Genomic DNA, 11,830 nt, shown 5'->3' on the forward strand with positions numbered 1-11,830 from the left:
AAATTACTGACATTTATCTCAACATAAAATTTTTTAAAAACCGAATCTTCAGAATTAAGACTCTGTCATCCCAGTATTATTACTTAGGTTACTGTCAGGAGTAAAATAAAACCATTCTATGTACCATGGCAGGAAAAATATTTATCACACACACAATTATTTTCTAACCACCAGGAAAATTACAGTCTTTCACATGGAACATTTTTATGGCATTTCAATAAGAGTCTCCACAGGGGGCTACCTGAAGCACACGAAAAAGTTTAACAGCCCCCAGTGGGCAAGGTGTTCTTTCTGTCTCTCGATTTTCAAGGAGTTTTAATAGCTCAACTTGTGAAAGTTTAATGGTCACTGTAATTGACAAGTGCACTGAGTGCAAACTTTATTACTAACCTTGTATTAAAATGTGAACAATCTAATCTTAAAGGTTTTGCAACAATAGTGACAAAGTTTTTCACTAAATGGATGGTTAACTCAACAAAACTTTTCAAGTTGAATTTTAAATGAGTTGGCTGAATGACATTTCATCTGAAGGAAAAGTCTAACTTTGGGCATTAGATTTTGGAACGTGCATTCCTTCTTCAGAATTACAGATTCTCATCAAATCTTTGGGTTTCATAAATGATAGCCTGGTGATGACGCATAGACCCACAGTCCCAGGCACCATCTTTAGAATTTAGATCCAAGGTCTTTGGGGACATCTCCACTGGGATGGTCCTTTGGGGTCCCCAAAAGTCTTCTGTCCTTTTCTTTATTCTCAGAAAAGTAGGGGACCTTCTCTCTCTCTCTCTCTCTCTCTCTCTCTCTCTCTCACACACACACACACACACACACACACACACACACACACAGACACACACACACACACCATCATCAGTACTGAAATCAAGCAGGACCAAGTGGGGTTTCTGGGCAAAAAAACCTTTTCAGGAAAGACGGTGCATTCAGCCCCCAAGACTTGCTCTGAGTTCCAAGGAGCTGGTTCAAATGGTCACTAATTAGGGAAGAAAGGGGATGAAGAGACAAGGGAGGAGCAGTCAAGAAACAATCATGAAACCTTGAGGCAATATCCTGGTTCCACCTCAAGAAACGCCATTACCATATCTTTGAGCCGTTTTGCAGATACTGGAATCCTTACCTGGTTGGAGAAGTTAATTGCTCTTTGCCCACAAGTAACGCCGGAGTCCCTGGGTCTGGAAGATCCCTGTGTCGGGAAGATCCCCTGGAGGAAGGCACGGAAACCCACTCCAGTATTCTTGCCTGGGGAATCCCATTGACAGAGGAGCCTAGCGGGCTACAACTGAGAGACTTAGCACGGCACAGCGCACAAGCATGTAGATACCAGACCAGTTGGAACCAGAAGGTTGATGATGCTGATTCCCAACCCGTGACAAGAATGTCCACCAACTGACCATGCCCTCCTTAAACAATTAATAGAAAACTTCTCACTATCTTCTCTGGGATGGGACAAAGAGTCTGAGGACATGAGCTTACTGTGGTCCCGTTTGCCTGGGAAAGGACTAAAGCTAATCTTTTCTACTTCCCCCAAAACTCTGTCCAAGATTCAATTTGGTGCCAGAGCACAAAGGCCAGATTCGGCTTCACAGGTTACCTTGTCAGGAACCTGGCGTCAGACTCTCCCAAATCTTCCTCCCCTGACTTGTCTGGCTTCCAACCTCTGAGGAGGAGTCACCCACAGTCCTCCCCTGACGACAGCACCCCCTGCCCATCCAGAAGACCCACCTCCACTCTCTGGGGAAGAGGGGCTGAGGGCTTGTGAAACCCACTGCTTAGTGATCCTTCCAGTTGATCACCTGTCTCAACCTTGATTTTCATTCTCCAGAAAGTGTTTGATGATTCAAAACTCATACTGGTTTTTTTAAACAACTTTCTGCACCCTGTGCATGTGATGTTAGGAGAATTCGTGGCAATTTCTACTTCAGTCTCCACCCCAGCCCATAGCTCTGTGCCCTCACCCCACTCTTGAATGATTTTCCCAATCCTGATCAAGACCTGCCCCCACCTGCCTCCCATCTGTACAGGGGGCTTCCTTGTTGGGTTATGCACCCCCACTTTGTTCTAATAGCAGCTCTTGGAATCTCTTTCGTGGCCTTCTTTTATAACTTTCTTTTCTTTTCTTTCCTTTTTTTTTGATTGGAGGACAATTGCTTTACAATGTTATGTTGGTTTCTACTGTACAACAATGTGCATCAGTCATATGAATACATATGTTTCCTCTCTCTTGAGCCTCCCTCTCAGTACCCCCCTTTTTATAACTTAGTGCAATTATTGGTCTATGTATGTATTTGATGTTAGTAGAAATTTAATTTTGTTTCTCTCTTTATGACTTGAGACTGTGAATGATATCTGGAGGACTTCTCGACATTTCTGAATAAACCATTATCTTTTCTTATCACTGGTTTTCAATTTAAGAAGAAATATTTTTCCTTTAGATTGCTGAACATGATAATGAAATGCAGAAACATCAGCCAAGCTTAAGAAGGAAACATTTTGTAGGCATCAAGGGAAATATTCATGACGCAAAATGGACCTGGGTGATTATTAATAACATTTGGGAAGAAAGTAAACGTAACAAGAATTTTCTAGAGTGGAGAAGAATTCAAGAAATGCTCTCATGTTCCATGGTCATGAAAGGGCATTGCAAAGGATTTTGTTTTCTTGTTGTCATTGTAAATTTTTAGTGTTGTTTTCCCCAAATTGACAGAGTCAAAGGACTGACCATGGAAAACACATGAGGGGCTTTGAAAACCATCATATCCTGGAATTGTTCGATGGTTTGAAATCAGCTTAAAGCTTGGTGTTTTTAACCTCTGAGGTCCAGAGGTCCAAAGTCTGCAAACTTAAGGCATGCCATGGAAAGCCTTTCCTGCTGAACTTGTGCTTTTTAAAAGAATATGGACTTTCAGTTCAGTTGTTCAGTCATGTCCGACTCTTTGCAACCCCATGGGCTGCAGCACACCAGGCTTCCCCATCCATCACCAACTCCCAGAGGTTGCTCAAACTCACGTCCATCGAGTCGGTGATGCCATCCAACCATCTAATCCTCTGTTATCCCCTTCTCCTCCTGCCTTCAATCTTTCCCAGCATCAGAGTCTTTTCCAATGAGTCAATTCTTTGCATTAGGTAGCCAAATTGTTGGAGTTTCAGCTTCAGCATCAGGCCTTCCAATGAATATTCAGGACTGATTTCCTTTAAGATGGACTGATTTGATCTCTTTGCTGTCCAAGGGACTCTCAAGAGTCTTCTCCAATACCACAGTTCAAAAGCATCAATTCTTCTGTGCTCAGCTTTCTTTATAGTCCAACTCTCATATCCATACACTTTGACTAGACAGTTTACTTGCATTATATTGTACTGCCTGCTCTGATAATTAAAGAGAGAGCTTCCTGTTAAAATTGACAACACATAGCTCAAAGCTAATGGAAAGGAACAGCGTATAAAATCCATTTGATAAACTGATCTGCTGAGAGAGAATGTGATGTACATAGTTTAATCTCATGTTACCCAATGCTCACTCATGAAAGGCATGTCTACTGATTATCATTAGCAGGTAAATATTAGACACCTCCAGTTTATTATGAGGGAAACATTAACTATCATATGGCATAAGCCAGAAACACAAAACACATTATGTGCCAAGGCCCTGTGATGTTTAATCTATCTCAACAGTTCCAAAACCCTGATAGAGTAAATAACTGTTAAAGAAAATTTTCAGAATAAAGTAAAATCATGATTCATATAGAAACATAAAAGCAAGCATATTTTAGGAAATGTATTTATTCATATGACATAAGGGAACCTATAGTCTATTTGAAGGAAAAGTGAAAAAACACACAAATTCGTCTGGAGCAACGTGATGCTGGGACAAATTGCAAAATGGACAAAACTGGTCTTCCTCAAGTGGAGGAATTCATAGGGGAACAAAATTTGCTACCCCAAAATGTGTCTCTTTGGCCTGAGGATTAATTTAGGCTGATAATTTTCAAGACCCAAAAGACTCAGAAGGAACCTTTCACCTTCCCCCAGGTGCCTGAAGAATGTAGAGGAGGACTTGACCCAGGAAGGTGCTGTCACACAGATAAGCAGGTAACAGCCAATTGTGGGGCATGGTGGAACCCACCAAAGTCTGGTAGTCACAGTCCCTCTCGGGTTCCCTTGTCTCTGTCTGGCCCAATAAACACTCATTTACCAAAAGCTTGCTTCACCATTTCCTTGTCATTTGCCTTCCCCCAGCCTTGGAGTCCCAAACGACTACCTCCAGCGTCCTTTTGTTTTTAGCCAAAGATGGTATCTAAGGTGAAGACTTTCACCATTTTGATGAGTGACCCACTTTTCCTAGGTGTCCCCCATGTATTCATGTTATTATTAAGCTTCTGTTTGATTTTCTCCTATTAGTCTCTTTCATGTCAATTTAATTCTTAGGCCAGCCAGAAGAACCTAAACAAGCAGAGAAAAAGTTCTTCCTCTCTGACAAAGTCAATTAAAATCACTGCTCGACAGGACAGAGTGTGCACACCTGTAAATTACCTGCAATGTGCAGAGGGCTGTAAAATCACTCAAAGGCTATAAACAAGGCTAGAATCTGATCACCCTGAGGAGTGTAAGATAAATGGCACACAGCTTTCCATTAAAAAACAAGATGTTTCCCTTATAACTAATATAAGATCGCACAGCTAATAGCTAGAGGAAAGGGGATGAAGACAGTCTAATTTTCCTCCTGTGCACAAATTATTCATCAACATGATCCACAAAATTTTAAGCAGATGCCTCAGTGATGCTAAAATATTATCATCTTTTTGTTAGTCTGTCTCCTTGTGTGACCATATTAAGTTTTCAGATAGAATTTACGAAGTGTATCTTGTGATGTATACTCATATTCTTTGTGTAACTGCCATGTGTGATGAGAACAATTCTGCGGTCCTTGTTCCTTTTGGGGAAATGTTCACTGAAAATTAAAATAGTTAAGTAAAGAATCGCTTACTTTCCACTTTCTATTAATGTCTGTCAACCACAAATTGGCACTTGCCATTGGCACTTGCCATCTACTTCTATAAGGATTAAATCATGTGCTACTGAAGCTGCTGACCTTCAACACGCCCTGAAAGGAGTTTAGGTCACGAGCAGAAATGAGGCACTCTGTGCTCTGGGAAAACTGGCAGGACAGGTCTTCAGATACTTAGGTATCTTCAGGAGCTGATGAGCCCAACTTTCCTATCTTCTCATATCTAAAAGCACTAAAATCCTTCATGGTGATGCCTACTCCTTGTGACTAGCAGAAACCTTTTGGGAAAAAAAAAATGTGCTTGATTGCAAGTACTCAAGTACTCCCCCTTCATCAAAATCATGAATGTACTAACCTTCCTCTTACTTCTTTGGAGCAGTCTTTCAGAGCTAAATGAGGTGGTTTCCCAGGCTGCAGTCCTCATTTTGCTTCAAATAACACTTAACTCATAACTTTCATGTCATGCATTTTTTAAGTCAACATGTTTTTATTTCATAAATTGTCACTTTATCTTACTCTTTTAAAAACTTTAGGCAGACTCATTAAATAATTTCTTAATAAAATGGTTTTTCAACAATCAAGGGGAAAACACTGGATTTGAGGCTCTAGTCAAGGAATCTGCATTCAGTTGCATTTATGGTATTAACTATTGAGGTAAAGGTGGACATACCAATTAAAATATGTCTGAGTTTATTCATCTGAAGGAAGATTAAACAAATCTCTCATGTTTCTTCTAATTGTATCATTACAAAAGTTTTTTAAAATAGGGTTACCTCTGTATAATTTTACTGTTGAAAGATAATTTTAAATGGTAAAATAGTAAGTCTCAAATAGATGTAAAACTAACACATGTTCAATAGCTTATTAAACTAGTTATTAACAAGAAAACTGATTAGATGTGACAACTAGTTCAAAGGAGAAACCAAAGAGGAGACACACTTCAAGATCAAAGCACTGAAATGAATTTGCAAGTAGAAGCTGGCGTTTCCAGGGACTGGGGTGGGGGAGGTAGTCAGTGAAGCTCATCCAGGCAGAATTATTTGCACAGCAAGCAGACAAGCCTCATTTCCATTTCCTTCAGTTTTCTATAATTCATGGGGTTTCAAAGGCTGAAGGCAGGGAGACGCATAGCGGCCCTAAAGACTCAGACCCAAAGTCAGGTAACCCCAGAGAACAAGTGCTGTGAACCACAAAGCTCAATTTTTCTTACACAAACATTTGAATTAAATATATCCTTCTTGTCATCTAAAATGAGAATGGTGATTATGATATTTTTGTGTGCTTTAATATTGAAAACCTCAATTTGTTGGCATTTGAAGTTCCTGCAACTCTAAGTTTAAAGATCAGAATAATAACACTTCACTTTTAGAGTGTCCCTGTGTCTGTATGAGCAATGTGAACACATCTTAGGTACCTTGAGAGGAGAGACTGCTGAGAAGGGGAGGAGGAGGGGAGGAAGGAGTAGGTGGACACTGTGATTGAGGTTGATAGTTTAAAGAACACAAACTAAAAGTTAAAAGAGTTTGAACTCCATCCAATGGATAGAGAAGAATAAAGAAAAGAGCATAACTGAAGATAAACATAGTTGATGCATAAAAACCAGGGTCCAGGGAGCCTGAAGTCTACAGATCAGAAACCTCCATGTTTCATACTTGAAGGGAATAATTCAATCAGAAGGAAAAGTGAGGATTCCCTCAAGATGGAGTCAGCCTTTCACTGACTTATAGGCTACTGAAGTCTACTTTGACCACATAAGTTAAAGTATGGATTATATAAAGCCTTGAATTTGTAGGGTTGACTACAGAAATCATTAGACCACATACATTTTCACTGTTGTTTTTTTTTTCTTAAACATGTACTAAACATAAACAATTTCTGATTATTTTAAGCAAAAAGAAAACAAGTGACTTAATTAGCTGATCTTTTTCTGTGATAACAAATGGAACTTAAAGGAGTACGTAGCAATCACTGAAAATTATGACACCAAGTCAGTCCTTTCTGGGTGACAGTGACATTTTAACACTGAGAAAATTGCTGCTTTTGAGAGAAAGTTATGATATGGAGAAACATCTTAATTATAGAGATTTAGAAATGTTTCCATCATTATATGATTATTTGCTTGGTAAATGATGTGTTTCACACACATAAAACAAGCTCCTCATATCTTCAAAATTTTAAAACTTGTAAATGGAACATTTTAATCTGTTTAAAATTCTTCTAAATGAAGAGTTTCAGATAGTTTGAAGATATTTATTAAATCTATAAATATGTGACAGGTTTCAAAGACAACTCATTGACATCAGATATTAAGAAAATTCTTAAGCTGAATGTTAATAATAACTTGCATCCAGATACGGTGATCATAGTCAAGGGTGTATTCCTCTCACATGGGTCCTTCTGTAATGAGAGAAATCTTTTTTCAGCACTAAGAACTATCAATGCATGCTCATGCTAAGTTGCTTCCGTCGCGTCCGACTCTTTTTGACTGTATGGACTGTAGCCGGCCAGGCTCCTCTATCCATGGGATTCTCCGGGTAAGAATCTGAAGCGGTTGCCATTTTCCTCTCCAGGGTATCTTCTTGATCCAGGGATTGAACCTGCATCTCTTAATGTTTCTTGCATTGACAAGTGAGTTTTTTTATCACAAGCACTACCCAGAAAGCCTGAGAACCATCAGTGCCAAGTACTAAAATATATTAACTTTATGATCAGAACTTGTAAAGATGGCAGTGCACGTGACAACTATCCAGTACATAGTAAACAAATAAAAATAGCTTTAAAAAATAGACTGCATTGTAAACTTTAGAGCAGGATTTTAAAAGATAATAAAACATACTAAACCAAAGAACATATCAAAAATATGGCATATTTTTACTGTTGTATTAACACACATGGCCTTTTAGTATAATTTTATAGATACATATATAATTTATAAATAAATATACATATATCAAGAGACATTTTTATTTAGAGGAGTATATGGTCAGAATTGCTCAGAGACTAATGTAATCCAGCTTCTGAATATTAAAGGCTTTTCCAACATTATAACTTTTCTTTTTCAAGTAGATTTCCTGAAACATACTCTCAGCTTTGTTTCAGTATTCTATTCTATTGAATCTATCTCCTGGAGTTTGCTCAAATTCATGTCAACTGAGTCAGTGATGCTATCTAACCATCTCATCCTCTGCCACGCTTTTCTCCCTTTTGCCTTCAATCTTTCTAAGCAACCCTGGTGGCTCAGAGGGTAAAGCGTCTGCCTGCAATGCAGGAGACCTGGGTTCAATTCCTGGGTCAGGAAGATCCCCTAGAGAAGGAAATGTCAACCCACTCCAGTACTCTTGCCTGGAAAATCCCATGGACAGAGAAGCCTGGTAGACTACAGTCCGTGGGATCGCAGAGTCGGACACAACTGAGCGACTTCACTTCACGAGCTTTAAAAGAGTTTAGATTCTGATTCTGTTATTCTGTCTCTTCCTTAGGTAATCAAATATTAAATCTAAAACCTTAACTCAAAAGAGAATAGGTACATACACACACATGCACAATGCATATATGTATATATATGTATATACATATATATACAAAAAATACCACCAGACCTTAACCAAAAGTTAGCTGGGTCTTTAGCAGGTCACCAGGCCCCTTGAGCTTCAAGTAAATTTTAGTACAAATTTCAGCAAGTAAACAGGAATATTCTTTATTCCCTTCAGACATTTTAACTGACTCCAAGAACCACCCAAACTACATCTAAAAACTTTTTCCATTTCTCTACAGTCTGCATTTATCTCTTTTCCTTAAGATATCACCCCCCATGATTATAATCATGGGGATTCTCCTTTATTCAACAGCAATTGAATAAAACATATCCTTCATAAAGACTGGAAATACACATATGTAGGTATAATTTAGATATCTATCCTGTTTATATTAATGTTTATGAACACTTATTTATATATAAATACATATTTATGAACATATAGCCAACTCATTGGAAATCCCCTGATGCTGGGAAAGATTGAGGACAGGAGTAGAAGTGGGTGACAGAGGAAGAGATGGTTGGATGACATCATCAACTCAATAGACATGAGTTTGCATGAACTCCAGGAGATGGTGAAGGACAGGGGAGCCTGGTGTGCTGCAATTCATGGAATTGCAGAGTTGAGCATGACTTAGTGACTGAACAATAACAATATTGTTTATCTAAATGTTTATTATCTATCATATATATATATATTTATAAAGATAAATATGCATAAATAAAATATATGCATTATTTATAAAAATGTATGTGAACAATAACAGATTTATGAAAACTTACCTGAAAAAGATGAATCATTGCCTTATAAAGATCAATTCCACCAGCACCATTGTATTTCACAGGGTATTAAATGTACTGTAGAAAGTTTATTTTTTCTACACAGTTGATCTGTTCTGAATTTAGCCAATATTTTCTCACTTGAGTTAAAAACAATAAAACATTGGTCATCGTCCTTGAGTCTTTGATGGTGTCCTTTCCTTAATGACTCTTTTGTGTTGTGCTATAAAATAGCTATGGTGCACTTTATCATATAAAATATGATATAAATCAAACAAAGTTTGGCTAAATATGAGTGTTAGATACTTCAGTTATAAAATAAAGATCATTAATTTTCCTGACTAGTGGAGGAGAAATTGGAAGTCTCTTTGACTTTCATATTTAATGCAGATAGAATTCAACAATCAATCAAGAGAAAACTTTGTGTAGATGGAGTTTGTGTACACTGTGGACATAATGAAATGAAACATGAAGACAGGACTATGCACACTCACCAGAGCTAATAAATTGTCAAGTAGATTACATTTTATAATGATCATTAATTAAAATAAAGAAAATAAATTTGAGGTCTGGATAGAATTGACACAGGAAAAACTTTCATCTCAGATACACTTTGAAAAGACTCCAAGGCAAATGCCATGTCCTAAATTATCATGTAGATGAAGGTCAGTGCATACCTGTCTCGAGACTAGTTCCCCCAATCTCACTCACACACATATCTGCAGACATCCAGCACCTGTGACCCACACCTGAACACAACATTCCACTTGGAGCACGTGGACAGGTCATATTTGCACATATATTTTCCAATATAGATTTACCCATCTGAGATTCTAGAAGCTTCCTAAGTTTCTAGTCTTTGAGATCGCACTTTCTGACTTCATTTTAGTGAATATTCTGATAATAAAAACATCCTGGTTTTTGCTACAGCTAAGACCAATAGCTCAGTTGGTAAAGAATCTGCCTGCAATGCAAGAGACCCTGGTTTGATTTCTGGGTTGGGACCACTGGGGATGGAATAGGCTACCCACTCCAGTGTTCTTGGGCTTCCCTTGTGGCTCAGTTGGTAAAGAATCTGCCTGCAATGTGGGAGACTTGGGTTTGATCCCTGGGTTGGGAAGATCCCTTGGAGAAAGCAAAGGCTGTCCACTTCAGTATTCTGACCTGGAGAATCCCATGATCTGTATAGTCCATAAGGTCACAAGGAGTCAGACACAACTGAGCGACTTTCACTTTCAAAAGGCTAAGGAAATGTGTGTACATGTGTGATTATTTCTTAAAACTGAGTTTGAGTGAATAAATGAATAAAAAGGAAAACAGTAGAAGAGGTTTGGTTTTGTACCTAATACTTCTACCTTAAGATCAATAATTTATTAAATCACTCTTGTTGACATTGTGAGTTGTATAAGAGGATAAAAGGGATGAGAGGACTTTTGCTTTCTTGTCTGGACTATTCTGTTTCCCAGTGTGAAAGCACATGAGAAATAAGATGGGCTCTAATCACTCCTTAAACTAGACACTTGATCCAAAGAATAAATTAGAATCCTTCAGACAACCTAAAAATAGATGTTTTTCTCTAAGCTTTATGAGATTAATTTAGGCCTAGAATTGAATTTTTGCTGATCACCAAAACCTGCTCTTAAACGTAAAGCCCTGTGACTAACAGCAAACAAGGGACTCAATATTGTGATAGTCTTAAACTGAGTATTCATGAAAAAAATCTATACCCTTATCTGAATTAATCATCAGTTTGAATAAACAACTGACTTTTTCTTAATTGAGAAGTAAAATAACTTTTGTTGTTATTGTTTAGTGTCGAGTCTGACTCTTGAGACCCCATAGACTGTAGCCCTCCAGGCTCCTTTGTCCATGAGATTCTCCAGGCAAGAATACCGGAGGGGTTGCCATTTCTTCCTGCAGGGGATTTTCCTGACCCAGGGATCCAATCAGAGTGTCCTTCATTGGCAGGTGATTCTTTAGGCACTGAGCCACCAGGAAAGCTCAAAAAATAACTTTCACCTATGTGAAAATGCAATATTTCACATTGGTGGCCTTAGAAGTATAGCTAGACTGAGATATACACAACTTTTTAAAATCCTGGGTTTTTTTTTCTTTTTTAATCTTTTATAGAAGCAAAATAGGAAGTAACACTCTTCAGCATTCTGGAAAAAATAAAAGAAACTACTGTGGAGGATTGAGGGTAAAAATAATCTTTTCCACTTATAAACATGGAGATTGCTTTCCACTTGGGTAAAGGGGACTGCATTACCTTCCTGTTCAAGCACTGAGTCCCCAGAGAGGCTGAAGCAGTTATTCACAGTCATGGGGCAGAAGTGTGGACATAAGCAGAGCTGGATGAAGACTGATGGGGAACCCAGCTCACCACCTGAACTGCTACCTCTTTGTCTGGCCCTTAAAATTGCACCAGTCTTCCCTGGTGGCACAGTAATAAAGAATCTGCCTGTAATGAAGGAGATGCAGGTTAAATCCCCGGG

This window comes from Capra hircus, chromosome 14 (genome assembly GCF_001704415.2).
Source record: "Capra hircus breed San Clemente chromosome 14, ASM170441v1, whole genome shotgun sequence".
NCBI classification, from domain to species: Eukaryota; Metazoa; Chordata; class Mammalia; order Artiodactyla; family Bovidae; genus Capra; species Capra hircus.